Here is a 19,242-nt window from a genome sequence, read left to right as displayed (position 1 = left end):
CCTAACAATTTGAAAGAAAGCTTTCTTGTCAACACGATTATCTTTTGAATACAAAAAAAGTAAAGTACGGCTACTAGATGCAAACTTTCCAATCTATGTATCCAACCATATCAAATCAAACAAAACTAATAAACTATGTTTCCACAAATAACTAGGCCTACTTCATACAAATAACTTTTCCATAAACTATGCCTACTTCATACAAATAACTCTTCCATAAACTAAACTAGGGTTCCACAAATCAAACAAACAAGGGTTGTAATACATGCAAAATTCCAATACATGCAAGATTCAAATCTAATCTAATCAAACAAGGATTCTCCAAATCTTCAAAATACCATATTTTCTATGGATAGAAAGAAGGGGATCGGAAGAGAGTACCTTCTAGGATGGATTGGTGAAGAAATGCACGGACCAAATCGTCGGATATGAAGGATTTGGGAGAGGGGATTGAGAGGGGGAGAGGAGGAAGCCACCGGCGCGCCTCTTCTGTAACTCCTGGAACGAATGGGTGGGGTGGGGGGAGGGGGAGCGGGTGGCTGGCATCTAAGTCACAGTGCAGCGCCTACGGGCCGGGCGCTGCACATTACATGTGTGGCGCCTAGCTCGGAAGCGCTGCACTGCTGGGTGCGGGCCCGGGGGCTGCCACAGTGGACTGGCGTGCAACGCCTCCGTGCTGGGCGCTGCACAGTTGGGTGTGGCGCCCGTCGTGGCGGGCTCTACACAAAAGGGTCAGGCATGTGAAATAGTTTCACGAGCAGTTCATTCCGTGAATTGATTTCATCCACAGGTCAAAATTTTCAAAAGGTGATTCCGCAAAGAAAAAAGAAACGGCAGCGTGTGATTGAATTGTTTGAGAAAAGGTGTGGAAGGGGGACTTGACCAAAGGTGCAACATTTTTCATTAGCATCATTTCGTCATTAGCAGACACAACATTTTCTCTGGATTATTGAAGACACTAAAGAATCACACACATTATAAATTCGTCATTACATTAGTAAGTTCAAAGCAAAATGGCAAAGCTCGAAATGACAGCGTTCGCCAATAACAAAGAAAAAGAAAAAGGATGGGCGATTCTTTTGGGAAAGAACGGAGTAGCATTGCTCATTTTCCAAGGAATGCATCCACTGGCACTCTATTCTTGGAGCAAGTAAATTAAGGAGAGCATCCTGTTCTGTTCCTTGCTTTGCTGGTACAAATGGAGCACTGCTTTTTCAAAAGCAAAAGAGAGTAAAAGTACAAACTTGTCCAATAGAAAAAAGGAAAAGAATAAGAAGTTATTAAGGTTATCAGTTTGGTGCAATACGTTTGAGATCGCTTGTCTTGTGGGAGTAGCCATTCATTCATTAGAAAAATCAAAAGAAGCACAATCATCAAGACAAAGAACCGTTTTTCTATTTGTTGGAATCTGGGTTTGCTGCAAGCCAGGAGAAGGCATAACTTAATCTCACCTCTGCTATGATAACCAACTGAATTAACCATTTGGAGGTTGATCTCCACATTCCACCCAGATAGACACAATTCGCAAGGACGGCCGCCGGCTTCCACACACACATACACATAGATTTTCTTTGGCGGAGGCGCTGCAGTGCATACAGCCTGCACGCCCTAGCTGAGCCATGGAGGGAGCTCCCGTGACAGCAGCCACGGGGGTCTTGGGGCCTGTCGTCGTGAAGCTGGGTGCTTTGCTGGGCAGCGAGTACAAGCTTCGGCGCCAGACTCTGAAGGACATAAAGTTCATCAAATCCAAGCTCAAGTCTGTGCACTCTATCCTTTGGGTGATATGGGACAAGGAGATTCTTGATTCAGAATCCAAGGTCTTGAAGAAGGAAGCGCTGGATCTCGCCGACGATGTGCACAACGCCATCGACGACTTCATCCTCACCATGGAGCCCAGCCGCAGAAACAAGCACTTGATGGTGCAGAGCAAGATTGAAGCCAACCGTTCTTTTCAAGAGTTCAAGACGAGAGTAGATGACGTGTCAAGCCGGTGCTGCAACAGGTGGAAGTGGGAGAAGAACAAGTGTGCCGAACCCATCTCCAGCTTATTTTCAAGAAAGGATGCCAAATCCAGCGCCCCCAGCAAACCACCTCCACTTCCTCGAGCTCCATTTGTCCGCAAGGATGCGTCAGAGATCTGTGGTATGGACGGATGGAGGTACAAACTCATCAGATACCTGGTAGGAGGAGTGCAGCCGCAGCTCAAAATGGCATCCATTGTTGGGATGGCCGACATGGGGAAAACAACCCTTGCCAACCATGTGTATGAGGAGATTGAAAAGAAGTTCCAGTCCCGGGCTTTTGTGTCCGTCACTCCAACTCCCAACATGAAGGAGGTTCTCACAAGTATTCTCCGGCAAGTAGGAGCTGAACCACCTGCTGGCACCCAAGCAAGAACAGAGGAACAAATCATCCACACCATATCAAATTTCCTAAAGGACAAAAGGTGCGCAAGTTTATAAAAAGAGCGCCAGTTTAATACATTAATGTCTTCTGAAATGTGCACTGCATACAGTTAGGGTCAGGATTTCAAATTTAGATTGTCTACGAACTAAATTTGGTCAAGCTGTCTACTAACTATCTTAACTGTATGTGCAACCAACTTGCCTAGGTACCTAGTAATAATTGATGACATATGGCATCGTGGAGAATGGGACATCATCAGGAGGTCTTTTCCAGAAAATAATCTTGGCAATAGAATTGTCATCACAACTCGTATTGCTTCTCTACCAGGAGATGATTCGGATAATATCAAGCTCTACATCAGAATGAATCCTGAATGGAGTTCTGAAAACAAAAGATGGCTCTACAGATCGTATGAGGAAGATTTCGCTGCTCAGATGAGGCCTGACATGGTTGGACAAGGTTTTGACCATGACCATCCTATTGTGCGTATGTGTGATGGTGTGCCGTTAGCACTACTTTGCATGTTTTCAGCAATGGTCCTCCGAGAGCAACAAGAACAACTAGGGGTACATGTAAAGGCATGTGATGTGCAAGATATGATTGAGAAGCAAGTTAAGCAAAGTGGAATTCAGAACACTCCAGGGTTTGAATAGTTGGTAGAGAGTTTGCAGCTTGGCTACACTGATCTTCCTCACCATATGTTGAAGACCTGCTTGTTGTACTGCAGTGTATACCCTGAGAATTACCCGTTTCACATGAATGATTTGGTCATGAGATGGGTTGCTGAAGGATTTACTTATAAAGTTGATGTAGCAAAAGGTTATTTCGAAGAGCTTTGCAATAGGGGATTTATGCTGCGTTGGGAGGATTCATTGGGTATGCCCACCTACCAAATGAATCCGATGATGCAAAATTTCCTTAGATGGAAATCGCGTGAAGATAATTTCATTACTTGCAGTTCTGACATCACACCGCCATATGCTTGTCGAATCCATCGGCTATGTATCAATGATTATCTAGTTGATGAAGGTGCGATGAAGGTGCAGTGGAGGTGGTGGATACCTTGTTGGAACTGGATTGGTCCCAGATTCGATATCTTGTTGTTTTTGAAGGTGCTAAGAGATATGTCCCTTTTGAGAAGTTGGAACGTGTGCGGGTGTTGGATCTTCAATATCACCACCATCAGCTTGAATTCCAAAGGTCTCGTTGGAAATATTTTGAGGATTTTGGATTCGAGGCCCTTGGAAGTCAGCATGTGAAGGATATATGTGGTGGCCTGCTCCGTGTGAGGCACCTATTCGGCCTAGAAGGGTCAGGAATCAGTGAGATACCAACGGAAATAGCGAGGCTGCAGCATCTGGAGACTTTGCAGGTAAGATTCACATGGATCACAGAGTTACCCTGTGAGATTGGAGACCTACAACATTTGAAGACTCTGGTCGTGAGTCGCAACAATAAACTGGCAAAGCTGCCCAGGGAGATAGGGGATCTGCAACATTTGATTGTGAATTTGAGGCCCTTGGAAATCAGCATGTGAAGGATATATGTGGACTGCTCTCTTTGAGGCACCTATTCGGCCTAGAAGGGACAGGAATCATTGAGATACCACCAGAAATAGCGAGGCTACAGCATCTGGAGACTTTGCAGGTAAGATTCACATGGATCAGAGAGTTACCCTGTGAGATTGGGGACCTACAACAGTTGAAGACTCTGGTCTTGTGTCACAACGCTAAGCTGGCAAAGCTGCCAAGGGAGATAGGGGATCTGCAACATTTAGAGACTCTGGTCCTTATGAGCTGTAACGGGCTGATGAAGCTGCCACCTGAGACCGGGAACCTCCAGAATTTGGAGAATCTGAACCTGCAGTACACCAATCTCAAAGAGCTGCCTCCGGAGATTGGGAAGTTGCAGCATTTGGAAGCACCGGAGGTGGGTTGGGCAAGCATAACAAGGCTAGGCAGTGAAATTGGGAACCTGCAGCAGTTAGAGACCTTGGACCTAAGTGGCAACGGAGGGCTCAGACAGCTGCCTCGTGAGATGGGGAAACTGCAGAATTTGAAGCAGCTGCTCTTGAATGGTACAAGGGTGGTGAAGATACCAAGGGAAATCGGAGGGCTGAAGAAGCTGGAGATTTCACTACCGGAATCGCACCCTATGCCGACGGCCAGGGCCGTCGGCATAGCCCTGAATGGCCGTCGGGACAGGCCTATGCCGACGGCACCCGTCGGCATAGGGCCGTCGGCAAAATATCCGTCGGCGTAGCCAGGAAGGCCGTCAGCATAGAAAGGCCGTCTGCATAAGACCTATCCCGACGGTGTCCGTACATCTATGCCGACGGCCACGGCCGTCGGCAACGTTATCGCCTAACGGCGGCCGCCGTCAAGTCTGCCCAACGACTTGTCTCCACGTGGCACCCCTATGCCGACGGCCTAGCCGTCGGCTTAGTCGAAAACTGTGCCGACGGCTAGACCATCGGCATAGATGTGCCACGTGCCGACCGGCCGCTGCTCGTGGGCCAGGGCTATGCCGACGGCCCGGCCGTCGGCATAGTTTGAAATTAAGCCGACGGCCAGGCCGTCGGCATAGTCCTTCAAACAGAGATTCCAGTTGCTGACATGTGGGCACCTATGCCGACGGCCAGGCCGTCGGCACAGTTTTAAACTATGCCGACGGCTAGGCCGTCGGCATAGGTGCCCACGTGTCAGCAACTGGGAGCTCACGCTGGCCCTATGCCGACGGCCTAGCCGTCGGCATAGTTTGCTTTTAATTTTTTTTTCTTTTTTCTTTTTGTTTTCAGATCAGTTCAATTCAAATAACATCACTTATATAACAGCACATATCAGCAGCACATATCAGCACATATCAACGAACGTAAGCATAAGCATCATCACAACAATAGATCATCATCACACAAGCATAAGCATATCAACGAATGTAAGCATAAGCATCATCACACAAGTCAGCTAAATGATCATCAGCACACACAAGTCATCTCAAGCATCATCGAGCACCGCGGAGGTCGTCACCGCCAAGACGGCCAAAGTCCAGGTCATCAGTGCTAGCGGCAGCGCTACCGCCTCCACCTCTGTGGATCGGAGTGGTCGGGCTCCGTGTCTCCGGAGTGCTGCGAAGACCACCGCCAACGGTAGATCCACCTGTTCCCTGCATGTTGAAAAGACATATGCACGGGATCGATGACTGTGTTGAAAGGCATGACATGCTTTGGGTGAATAGATTGGGGATGAACTAACCGGCGAGGGGCCAGCGTTCTGTGCCACAAACTCCTCAAAGCTCATCAACACTGGTTGTGCTGGAGGGCATTGTGCTGTAGGGAACCGAGGACACCTGCCGGCCGCCATATCCTGAAAAGCCTGCTGCATCTGGCTATCCCTCTGCACTTGGTGTTCATAAAGCCTCTGATGCCACGCCATGGTCTCCTGGCGTGTGTACTCCATGTAGGCCTACGGTATGACATGATGGAACTCATAAAACTACTAAATGCGGAAAATGAAGTGAGAAATGAAGATAAGAGGGAAAATACTTACAGATTGTTGCTCCTGAAAGAGGGACTGTGTACTAGCCACTGGCTAGCTCGTGCGCTGGCTCAGGCTCGGGTCGATCCGACGAAGCTGTGTGTAGGAGATACTAGGAGTGATCACAGCATCGAGAACCGCGTCCCGACCGTGCTCCTTGGGCCCCATCCTCACCACTGCCATGTCGTCCAGAGGCGCCGCAATGGGGTCAGGTGTGTCAGGATGTAACTGCAGATACGCTTCGGAGTAGGCCTTCTTCCTCCCTGCGGTCTTCTTGCCGTAGTACTTGGGCTCACCAGGCTTGGGGTCCTTCCGCGTATGGGCGATCTCCCACGCCTGCATGTGTGACAGCGGCCGCTTCAGTTTCTCCTCCTGCACCACCAAACAGAGGTTAGTCATACATAAGAAAGTGATGGTAAATAGAAGAAGAAGAATGTTTAATGGGGTTAGTCATACATTAACTGCCTTGTGGAGATAGTGGTTTCGGTTTCCCTGAGCATGTACTCCCTCCGTCCCTCGGTTAGCCTTATTTTGGGTTCTCATAGCCGCCCAGGCTCCAGCCTCATCACACCAAAGATCCACCAATGCCGCCCAGGACTCGTCTTTTCCATAACACCAATTTGGACACACCTACATAATAAAAGCATAATGGCATGTAGGTGTGTCCAAATTGGTGTTATGGAAGCATAAAGCATAAAGCATAATGTACCACAAGGTAATGAAAGCATAATGAAAGCATAATGAAAAATCTTTTATACTTACCGCCAAGAACTCGGGCCTCTCCAAGGTAATGCCCATCCTCCGCGCTTCTTCCTTGGTCATCTTCACACCAAGATAGTCGTGGTAGTATGTGGAGATGGCCACATAGCGCACCTCGTACTGCATCTAGCGGGCCTTCTTCTTGCATTGGCGCAGCACGATCTGGTCTGCTCTAGCCCTATGCTCCGGAAGAACTCGATAGAATTTCTACAATCATGCATGAAACAAGAATGGGAAAAGCCATGAGTTAAATCATTCATGAAACTAGAATGGACTTGTGCTTCTGAAGAGAACTCACCCAGAAAGTAGTGATCACGGCCTTGGCATGGGTCTCATGGTCCGCGTGGCGGGCCGCTTCCCAGTGGTCCCAGCTCGTGGCCAAAACCCGACGGTCCGGCTGCCTGACTGGATCAGGACAGTACAACCCCGGCCAATATAACTTCAGCAAGACGGTGATGAGGCCGTTGGGAATACGGACCCCTTTAGAATATATCCAGTTGCTGCAAAAGAATGAACTATTAGCACGTGACAAGAAAAATAAATAACAACCGAAATAAGCATGTGACAAGCAACATAATGAACCACTTACTCTTTTCCCGTGGGCTCAATGAGCCACTTCTGCTCCTCAGTAGCAGGAACCTGCTTTGGTAGCTTTGCATTGCCACGCAGCCACCCCTTTGTGTCAACCCCCTTCCCGTCACCACCATCATCCCCGCCACCACCCTCCTCCTCGCCTGCCTCCCCCTCCCCAACCTCCTCCCCAACCTCCTCCTCCTCCTCCTCCTCCTCCTCCTCCTCGCCTGCCTCCTCCTCCACCTCCTCCTCCTCCTCCTCCTCCCTAAAGTGTACCTCACTAGAGGAGGGTACCTCACTAGAGGAGGGCCTCGAAGACAACACCCCTAAGTCGGTGAGGGTGCGCTGTTTCTGGCCGCGACCCCCTGTAGTGGCTCTCCCCCATCACCTCGTCCTCTAGAGGCTCTCCCCCCGCCCCTCCTCCTCTAGGGGCACCTCTCCCTCGACCTCCCTGTGAGGAGTCATCGTCAAGTAGCCGAGGGGGAGGATTACGTGCTCGACCACTCCGACTAGGCAGGCCGACGACCTTGCGTAGGAAACCCACGCCGTCGGCCTTCCCCTTGCCCATGTTCCACGAACCTGCATTGAAAAGAGAAAAAGCAATTAGTAAATTAATGAAATGAAGGAAAAGGCATGATAATAAACACATTAATAAAAATGCATAAAAAGGCATATTCGTAAACTATAGAAAAAAAATACTTGAAATGTACATCTGCTAGAACCCATATGAATCATCACTGTTGTAACCTCTTTCTCGGTCCGTCTCATCATCACTATCAATCATATCATCTTCGTTGTCCGACGGAGGTGGAGGCTCTTCCTCGTCGTCAGCGTCTTCATTTAACTTTTCTAGCATAAGTATGTCATTTTCATTGACAATGGTCTCACCATCATTCCGTGCATCGTCGACGTTTGGGTCCACATCATCATCACCCAATGGTCTAGCGTCATCGTTTCTAACCACATCATCATCATCATCAGGTTGCTCTTGATAGAACACTCCCTCGTATGTCATGGGGTTAATGTTGCAGTAATCGTCTTCATTCGGGTCTGGTAGCTTACCATGTGGCGACACCTTGAACACAACTTCCCAACCCTTTAGTTACACTTTCTGGCATGGGTAAGGCAGATAATATACTTGTGTAGCTTGGGTAGCCGCAATGAAGAGATCGGCTCCGGCATAGACGGTTGATGGTTTAACTTCGACCAAACCAATGGAAGGTGTATGTTTTACCCCCTCCCGCGGATCGAACCATCGGCATTTGAACACAGGCAGACTTAGGGTCTCACGCCCCTGGCGGAATTTAACCTCGTATATATTTTGTACCCTTCCGTAGTAGTCTACTGAATTTTGACCGGGGGTGTACACTCCAGTATTTATAGTTTTGGGATTGGGGCGGCTGTTTTGGTGCTCCTCTGTATGGAAGCGATACCCATTCACATCATACTTTTTACATGTCATGACGGCAGGGTCAAAACCCATGGAAACCCATCTCAATTCATCATCCATAGATATGTTCGGATCTTTTCCCTACAAGTATAATGGAAATTGTTGCGTGCATTAGTTCGGTTAACTAATAAATGTTGAAGTAGGTATTTAATAGGGGAGTGTGGAAAATTACTTTGTCCATGAACCAAGCAACAAAATTTTTACGTCCAGGGTTTCCATGACGGAGAAGAGTAAGTGCCTCCGCATCAGTAGGAGGATTCACTCCCGTCCATTCCTCTTGAACGAAATCACTAAAAAAAGATAAGCGGTGTTAGACGGGGACTAAGTGAACATGAAACATGATGATGTGGAAGACATAAAGGAATGGTGTAGTGGTATTACCTCATCCACACTTCCTCAACTTCCTTGATGTTGTGCAAGATATAGAACATGAGGTCCTCCCACTCTTGTCGTGGCATGTTATAAGATTTCGAGGCCCCAGCCCTCCCACCTTGCGCGTTGAATAGATCGAGTCTGGGTTGATACTTGGGCTCTTCTATATTGTATCGAGGCACCTTGTTATGCAGATGGGGAACGTGGTCTGGGGTCTTGTTATGCACCTTGTTATACTTGGGCTCCTGAGGTCTGACACCTCCTCTAGGATAACTGCCTCAGCTGTGGAAGCTTCAATCTTAGCTTTGTTTCCACATTTCCGTCGGAGATGCTTGTTTTGCCTCTCAGGGCCGTACTGCCAGCGATTTTGCACAGGGCCCCCCAACAATACCTCGTTCGCGAGGTGCAGAATGAGATGTGTCATCGGAGTAAAGAAGCCTGGCGGAAAGATCTTCTCTAGCTTGACTATCAACTCCGGTGCCTTGTTATGCAATTTTTCAATCACCTCTTTACTTACTTCTTTAGCACAGAGCGTGAGAACGAAATGGCTAAGCTCGGCAAGCACTCGCCAGACATGCTCGGGGACATAGCCTCGAACCATCACCGGCATTATCCGCTCAATCCATACATGGTAGTCATGACTCTTCAGGCCGGTCACTTTGCCCGTTGAAAGATTGACTCCCTTACTTATATTCGATGCATAACCATCGGTGAACTTCAAAATTTGTTTCAGCCAGATAAGTACTTCTTTTTTTTTCTAGCGGTTTAAGGACAAAGTCAGCATCTGGCTTGAACCAGTTTTTTCGACCGCCTGTGGGAGGCTTCATGTTCAAGCGTGGTCTATCACAAATTCTCTGTTGATCGGCTCTAGCTTTTACGTTATCCTTTGTCTTATCAGGAATGTTGAGGATCGTGTGGAAAAGGGACTCTGCCACATTCTTTTCGGTGTGCATCACATCAATATTGTAAGGAAGTTTGAGGTCCTTGAAATAGGGAAGCTGCGAGAAGGGGTAATGTGCATCCAGTTGTGCGTCTCACCATATCCCTCGAAGCCTTTGGCTTTGGCTTTGCCTTTGCCTTTGACTTTAGACTTGAGAGCTTTTAGCTGAGCAAGAACATCTGCCCCCAAAAATGTTGGAATCTCGGTTACTTCATGAACAACCCGGCCTTTCGTGAAGTTCTTCTTGTCTTCCCTGTCTGGATGGTCTGGAGGGAGGAACTGTCGATGCAGGTCAAAGGCTACATACTTGCCACCCTTACTCAGCCAAATCATTCGCAGAGCCTGCATGCACACTGGGCATGGCATCTTACCACTTGTACACCATCCGCAGAATAGAGCATAGCCGGGAAAGTCATGCATGCAATAGTGCAACCAAACTTTCATCAAGAAATTTCTCTGCAGATCCCGGTCGTATGTCAACCTCGGAAAGTACCAAGAATGGTGCAAAGCATCCACAAGCGGCTGCATAAACACACCCAATTGCTTCCCCGGGTAGTCAGGCCCCGGAATGATGAGCGACAAGAACATGGTCTTCCGTTGCATTAGGGCACCGGGAGGAAGATTGAGCGGAATTACAAACATAGGCCAGCAGCTGTATGGATTGGACGACATACCATATGGATTCAACCCATCACCTGATATGGCTATTCTGACATTCCCAGCCTCGGCTGCTTCCTCGGGGTATTCTTCATCGAATGACTTCCATGCTTCCCCTCCCGATGGATGTATGATTTTTTTGGATTGTACCTTATACCTTCCTTGTGCCACTTCATCATTTTGGCAGACTCCTTCGTGATGAAAAGGCGCTGCAGTCTTTTTATAAAATCAAGATAGCGAAGAACCTTAACGGGGATGGTTAGCTGCTTTTTCTCACCATCCTCACCGACCACCTCAATGTACCGAGACGAACCGCACTTCCTACAGTACTTGTCATCCGCATACTCGGGCCTAAACAAAAGGCAATTCTTCGGGCAAACATCTATTTTCTCATAATCCATAGAGAGTGCCTTCATGATTTTCTTTGTATCGTACATGCTTTTCGGCAGTTCATGACCCTCAGGGAGGCTGTTAGCCCATACTCCCAGGAATGCTTCGAAGCATTTCTGGCTATAGCCGTACTCAGCCTTGACTGCAATCAGTTGAGAGATGGCATCCAGCTGAGATATTTTCGCACCCGCATAAAGAGGTTTCTTCGATGAGGCCAAGACCTCCAAGAAGGTCTTTGCGGTTGCCTCCGACTCCTCCGGTTCATTCTCTGAAGGTGTCGCATTTGCCGTTTCTGCAACAATGACATCATCTAGCATGTCCCTGACCCCGTCGTCCTCATATCCATCGATGCGTTGTCGCATCACCTCCTCTCTACCACGGTCCTGCTCGGCTATGTTTATCGGCGGCATGTCAAAGTTTGGCATATATCCGTGTGTGCGAAGGTGCTCACTCATGTCCGTCTGATTTGTACGATGACGTCTGGCACATCTCGCACAGGGGCATGGTGGGATAATTCTCATTGGACGACGGAATATCTCCTTCAAATACACATCGGTTTTCGCGACCCACTCTGATGTTACTCGATTCCGACGGATAAAACCACTGTACATCCACTGATTATCTGCCATCCTCTGCTTTTTTGCAACCCACACAACATAATTAAGGATTCACTTAAATTAATCACATCAAATTTTTAGTTTCTACCGCGTTTAATCCACCTACATCTCTAATAGGTAAAGATGGGTCCTAATCCCACCCGAGGATGTGTAGATTGAGTACGTTCTCCATTCTACTCTGTTCCGAGACAAAATTTCGGCAGCACCTCCCCGCTGTTCTCCAGATACACGTCTCGGCAAATAGCCGAGAGAATGTGCTCCGGAGAACAATGGGGAGGCGCCGCCGAAATCCTGTCTCGGAACGGGGTTGAACATGGAGAACATACCCAATCTACACATCCTCGGGCTGTCCGTGGAAAACGCTGGACAATCCGAAAGAGCTGCGGTGATAAATATGCAATTGAATGCATATTTATCCATGCAACCCTTTCGGACGGGAGACGCCTAGGTTACGTCAGTTGACTTGAGAATGAAATCTAGTGATATGAAAAAATGGAGGATATGGACTTGTAGCTCACCCTCGGCTGTAGAGGAAGTAGTCGAACAGCAGAGGGATGCTCAGGGGGACCAACGCGTCAGACAACGGTCACTCTGATGAAATGCGACACCACAACGCCTGCAAATTCCACCGAAAGAACAACTTAGATCATCACATCTCAGTAAAGTATCAAACTTTTGTCTTCTATTTTTTTAGCAAGATCATCATGAGTATCATTTTTTTAGCAAGATCATCACATCTTAGTAAGTCTCAAAATTTTGTCTTCAATTATTTTATCAAGATCATTATGAGTATCAAAAAAATAACAAGATCATCACATCTCAGTCAAGTGTCAAATTTTGTCCAACATCCATCCATCCATTCATCTATCATTAACTTTACCAACATACATTCATCAACATGACCTAACATTAAATATATGACAAACAAAGTTTCTAAAAAAATTCACCGACATTCCATCCATCCACCATCTATGATTCTAACAACATCCACATCATCAACATCATCATCTATCATCATTAACATCATCATCTATCATGTAACAATCATCATACATTTGCAACTATCATCAAAAAACCCATCATCTAACGTCATGCCCCTTGTTAAAAAAATTGCTTTTCTTGCATTTCTCACATTTGTAACTATCATCAAATCATCTATCAACTAACTATGCATCCATCCATCTAGTTACATAACTATGAACAACAACAAAATTATCAAAAAAAATCTACAGAGAGGGAGGGAGGGAGCTCACCGTGGGGAGGTCTGGCTCGGGGGGAGGGGCAGGCACGGACGACGGACCAGAGCAGGCGGCGGAGGGGCAGGCACGGACGAAGTGGCCGCCGGGGCGGGGTCGACGGAGGTCGGGGCGGGGACGGAGGTCGGGGGAGGGAGCCGCGCGGGTGGGTGGGGGAGACGGGGGAGGCGCGGGCGATGGCGGGTTCGGGGCGGGGCGGGGCGGCCCGGGGTTGGTGCGGCGCGGGGCGGCGGGCTCGGGGCCGGCGGTGGCGTGCTCAGGGCGGGCGGCGGAGGTGGTGGGTGGCGGCGCGGGTGTGGGTCGGGGAGGAAGGGGGAGATGGGTGGTGGGGGCGAACCGCAAGGGGATAAGGTCGGCCCCTATGCCGACGGCCTGGCCGTCGGCATAGGCCCGCCCCTTTGCCACGTCATCGATCCGTGGACATGTGCACTGCTATGCCGACGATTAAGCCGTCGGCATATATACTTTGCATTTTTATTTTGTGCGGGGGAGGAAAAATGAGTGGAGGGGGTGGGTGCGGCTGTGGATAAGGTCAGCCTATGCCGACGGCTTAGCTGTCGGCATAGATGGACATGCCACGTGTCAATCTATGCCGACGGCTAGGCCGTCGGCATAGGTACTTTGCATATTTTTTATTACGGCATATTTTTTATTTTTTTATTAAGGCATATTTGTGAGCTCCGGTATTCATTAGACTTGTGCTAAGAAAATGGACAATTACGGTGAAACGTTCAGTTACCGGCCCGGTGCCCGGGTGTAAGCTGTGGTAGCCGTTTCCCCCCTCCGAGACATGGCCCGGTCTATAGCACATGTGCCCACGTCATGAAAAAAAATCATGATTTTATCGCGCTCCGAGTATTTAGTAATATTGACGCCGCATCGTTACCGCAGAACGTCTACTACCGTGTCATCGCCGTCCGTGAGGGGGGCCACGCCCCGGAGACGCGTCCTGCCTCTTCGGACATGCCACGACACCACCCCGCATGTATGAGGGCCCGGTGCGACGCTCCGGTGGCATTGCTACCCCCCAGTGCCCCCGTCCCGCCTAACCCTGTAGCGTTTGACCACGGGATCTACCCCTTTGACTTTGCACGGACGGGCTTTGACCAGTGGACCTCCCCACACGGTTGTGTTAGGTCAGCCCATAGGAACACTTTGGAGCAACATCCGGGGCAGACCCACAGCAAGATCCCCTCCGTGTAGACCCCACGCGTCAGTTTCCCCCCCCCCCAGGTGCCGGCGGCAGAGCCGTCCGTGAGGGGGGCACACCCCGGACACGCGTGCCGGGCGTTTGCAACTGCGACAACACTTCCAAACTTGTGAGAGGCCGCCGGCGCAAGATTTGGCGGCATGCTAGCCCCCGGAGGCCGCCGGCCACAGCCGTAGACGCGCGAAGGGCAATCCGCGTAGAGGGAATTTTTCAGATACTTCTCCATCACCAAAAATTATCAAACAATACCATCGTTCCTATAGCACATGTGCCCACGTCGTGCAAAAAAAATCATGATTTTATCGCGCTCCGAGTATTTAGTAATATTGATGCCGCATCGTTACCGCAGAACGTCTACTACCGTGTCATCGCCGTCAGTGAGGGGGGCCACGCCCCGGAGATGCGTCCCGCCTCTTCGGACATGCCACCACACCACCCCGCATGTATGAGGGCCCGGTGCGACGCTATATATAGGGTCGTCTGGCTCACAAAGTGATTGTGGTAGTTTCGATCCAACTACTCACATGAGCTAGGAAGAAACACACCCTTGATCCAACGACTCGCAAGAGCTAGAGAGAAACACACGATCCGTGTGATTCTTCCTGATTGGTGGGATGCACATTAGTACCCACTCCGGACTCCGAAACCCTGATACTCGGAAAGAGTTTGTCCAGTTTGTATACGAAGTGCATCCAGTTTTTGCCGTGACCCTCTCTACTCTTTCGCGCATCCCCCCCTCTAAGTGACGGCTGCTCTACCTTCCGTGGAGGGGGGCCACACCATGGAGCCCCAAGACGGGCGTCTACAAATGCCAGAACACTTTCACACATGCATCGGGACCCGTGCAATGTTTCGGTGGCATAGCAACACCCCGAAGGCCACCCCGAATCCCCGGTGACCAGTAGATCTAGCCCTTTGACTTTCGCTGGACGGGCTTTGACCGGTGGACTCTTCCACCTGGTTGCGATAGGTCAGCCCATAGCAACATCCCCGAACACGGTCTGGACCCAACCCAACACTAGATTCCCTCCGGTTCCACCGCACCCGCACCATCCCCCCCTCTAAGTGACGGCTGCTCTGCCTTCCGTGGAGGGGGGCCACACCACGGAGCCCCAAGACGGGCGTCTACGCATGCCAGAACACTTTCACACATGCATCGGGACCCGTGCGATGTTTTGGTGGCATAGCTACACCCCGAAGGCCACCCCGAATCCGAGTTGACCAGTAGATCTAGCCCTTTGACTTTCACCGGACGGGCTTTGACCGGTGGACTCTTCCACCTGGTTGCGATAAGTCAGCCCGTAGGAACATCCCCGAACACGGCCTGGACCCAACCCAACACTAGATTCCCTCCGGTTCCACCGCACCCGCACCATCCCCCCCTCTAATTGACGGCTGCTCTGCCTTCCGTGGAGGGGGGCCACACCACGGAGCCCCAAGACGGGCGTCTACACATGCCAGAACACTTTCACACATGCATCGGGACCCGTGCGATGTTTCGGTGGCATAGCTAGACCCCGAAGGCCACCCCGAATCCCAGTTGACCAGTAGATCTAGCCCTTTGACTTTCGTCGGACGGGCTTTGACTGGTGGACTCTTCCACCTGGTTGCGATAGGTCAGCCCATAGCAACATCCCCGAACATGGTCTGGACCCAACCCAACACTAGATTCCCTCCGGTTCCACCGCACCCGCACCATCCCCCCCCATCTAATTGACGGCTGCTCTGCCTTCCGTGGAGGGGGGCCACACCACGGAGCCCCAGGACGGGTGTCTACGAATGCCAGAACACTTTCACACATGCATCGCGACCCATGCGATGTTTCGGTGGCATAGCTACACCCCGAAGGCCATCCCGAATCCCAGTTGACCAGTAGATCTAGCCCTTTGACTTTCGCCGGACGGGCTTATATAACCGTAGGAGGGCCACCGCAACACCTGGCGGCATTGCTACCCCCCCCCCCCCAGGTACCCCGTCCCGTCTAACCCTGACACAGACGACCGTCGGGTCTATCCCTTTGACTCTCGCTGGACGTAGTTTGACCGGTGGACCTTTTCACCTTGTTGTCATAGCCCAGCCATAGGTACACCCCCCAACACAGTCCCGGCACAACCCACCCCAAGATTCCTTCTGCGTCGGCCCGACGTGGCCGTTTCACCCCCCGGGGCATGGCGGCATCGACGCCCGTGAGGGTGGAGGGGGCACACCCCGGAGCCGCGTGCCTGCGCCTGCCACCACGTTTCCACAACCGTAGGAGGGCCCACCGCAACACCTGGCGGCATTGCTACCCCCCACAGGTACCCGGCCCGTCCCGTCTAACCTCTCCGTGACACGACGGAAGAAGGCCCGTGTGGGGGGCAATCGATATATGTTTTCTGTACATTTAAGTTAATGAAATTAGTATTGGAAAAAAATAAAAAATAATAAGAGAAAATACAAAAAATATAAAAATATTAATAGAAACCTATGCCTACGGCCTAGCCGTCGGTATATCTACGGCCACGGAACGATAGAGCCCTGGATCGATGATGTGGCGTAGGGCGGGGATCAATGACGTGGCAAAAACCATGGGCCAGGCCTATGCCGACGGCCTAGCCGTCGGCATCGAAATGCCACCCCACGGGACCGGCGACCGAGGCGGATCGATGACGTGGCGGCGCGGCGGATCGATGACGTCGGCGTAGCTATGCCGACGGCTAGGCCGTTGGCGTAGCTATGCCGACGGCCACTGTTAGCCCGTCGCCGTAGCCTGACGCCGTCAAACTGCCGTCGCCGCCCGGGTAGACGGGCCCACGTGATATGCCGACGGCCTGATCTATGCCGACGGCCCCGTCGGTATATTCTGAGAAACGCCGACGGCTTAGCTACGCCGACGGCCCCCGTCGGCATAGATGGTTATACGCCGACGGCTTTAATTGGGCCGTCGGGGTATGCCCATATATGCCGACGGGGGCCGTCGGCATAGATATGGCCGTCGGCAACTGCCTAAATTCTGGTAGTGTTTTGAAATTAGACTTGACCATTGGTGAGCTAGTCAGCTCTCGAAACTGGAGGGAGTGCCCGAGTGCGTCCGCCAAGCCTGGAAGAAGAGTGATCTTGTGTCTGAGTTAGCCGGGGAGATATTGTCCGTTCGACTGGTCAATGGGTTCAATGAAATTGGCGGGCTAATCGTTGGGACAAAACACATGCAGATTCCACGATGGATCAAGGATCACTTCAACGACCTTGGGTCCTTGGATATCAGGATCTGCAAACTAGAGGAGCAGGATCTCAAGATTTTGCGGGAGATGCCCAACTTGAAATTTCTCACGCTAAGGTTGGAAGTTGTCCCGAGAGATCCCAGAGCCATCAGCCGTGAAGGGTTCCCATGCCTGAGGGAACTCGTTGTTGACAGCCGCATGCCACGGGTTGTCACCTTCCAGGAAGGAGCGATGCCTATGCTGCGAAAACTCTTCTTCAAATTCCTGTTCTACGGTGGGCCACCTGCACCTGCAAATAAAGACCCTCAGCCGGGTATCAAGCATCTCCAGAGCCTCCGGTGGGTCGAATTTAGATGCAACGAGGAATGGTATCGAGGAGCAGCAGAGAGCATGAGCGCCATGATTGACGTGGTGAGGAAAGAAGCCCAGGAGCATCCCAACAATATCCTCTTTAGTGTTACTGGCCGCGAGCATGAGGAATTTCCAGCGATTGAGGAGAGCGCAGAGGCTCCAAACAGTGGGAGGGGCGAGATCCAGGAGGAGGAAGAGACTTTTCCAACGAACAAGAGCGGAAAGTTTTCCGGCAGTGGGACGACTGGCGAGATCGAGGGGCAGGAGGAGGAAATCCAGGAAGAAGTGTGATTGGGTTTCTTTTCTTGACGAGTATTTATTGCCGAGGTAATACATACTCTTGTTGGCTCTTTCCTTGTTTTATTTCTTACCGCCACCACTTTAGTAACTAACTAATGCACTTCCTTGTACAGTCGTCCTAATTAATTTGCAGGTTGGTTGCTTGGTTATTTCGTCGTCGTAATTAAATCTATCTGCAACCATCTTCAACTATATATCTACGCATGGCTCTTCTTCTTCAGGCTTTCTCCATCTGATGCTAGCTAGCTGTTGCTTAATTTCCATTGTCATATGCAACCAAGGCTTCCAAGTTGAGTTGGCCCTTCAAAGGCACCTGTATCTGTATGGCACTTCAAAGGTGCGTCTGCCTTGCACCGTGCAAGTGGTGGAACACTTTGAATTAGGGCTTGGTATTGTCATGTAATTTATTTAATAGTAAGGAATCGCTTTGAAGGGAGCCCAACAATTTGCTCCTCGTATCTACTAGAGTAGCTTTTATCATGCACTTAATTGTTATCAAAACTCTCTTCTTATTATGTAATAATAATAAATGTGACGAGTTTTCTTGTTTGTTTGTGATCGAGCTAACGCTCAAGCAGAAATTATATTATATAGTGTTTCACAGGTACACAGTAATATAAGATCGTTTAGATCACCAAGTAGCTGGGGGGGGGGGGGGGGGGGTGGGGGTATGTACTGATTGATAAGAGTAAGCAGTTGGAATTAATTAGATTACGAGTATGTCCGTCTACATATTATACATCTCTCTTCTTAAACAGACAGAAGGAAGGCTAGCTCCAACTGTTTCAATCTTCTTAAAAGAAAATTTATACACCAACAAACAAATATCAACGTCAGGGAGCACCCGCCCGATCTGCTTGAAACTGGTAAGATCTAAATGAATGCCAAATAGGTTTTTCCTGGGTCCCCATCCTCCAATCAAAGAGGATCCCAAATAATATCAGCAACACAACACACAAGAAGAATAAAAAATGGCTCCAACTTGAGGACACCAGCTCAAAAATGGGACGTACCCTCTATCTCGACCGCCTGCTTGCTCCAAGGCTAACTAAAACCCTGGTAAAACCGAGAGGTCGGCGATCCCCTTGGTCAAACTCGCAATCTTTTGCAACAGTGCCAGCCGATTGTTGCGGATCCTCTCGTCTTCCTGTTCCATGGGCCATCACCATACAAGTTTAATTAGCAAAGGTATAGATATGTGCATATATACACTAACACATAGATTTGT

The 19,242-nt window shown here is 49.9% G+C and overlaps 1 pseudogene; it reads left to right on the top strand.

Annotated features, from left to right (window-relative positions):
- Window positions 1-1,619: 1,619 nt before the first annotated feature.
- On the top strand, window positions 1,620-18,005 carry LOC125525519 (annotated as a pseudogene).
- Window positions 18,006-19,242: the final 1,237 nt, after the last annotated feature.

The sequence above is a fragment of the Triticum urartu genome, chromosome 7 (genome assembly GCF_003073215.2).
Source record: "Triticum urartu cultivar G1812 chromosome 7, Tu2.1, whole genome shotgun sequence".
In the NCBI taxonomy this organism is placed as follows: domain Eukaryota; kingdom Viridiplantae; phylum Streptophyta; class Magnoliopsida; order Poales; family Poaceae; genus Triticum; species Triticum urartu.
Note: the sequence above shows the minus strand (reverse complement) of the source record. Positions and strands in the feature narration are given on the sequence as shown.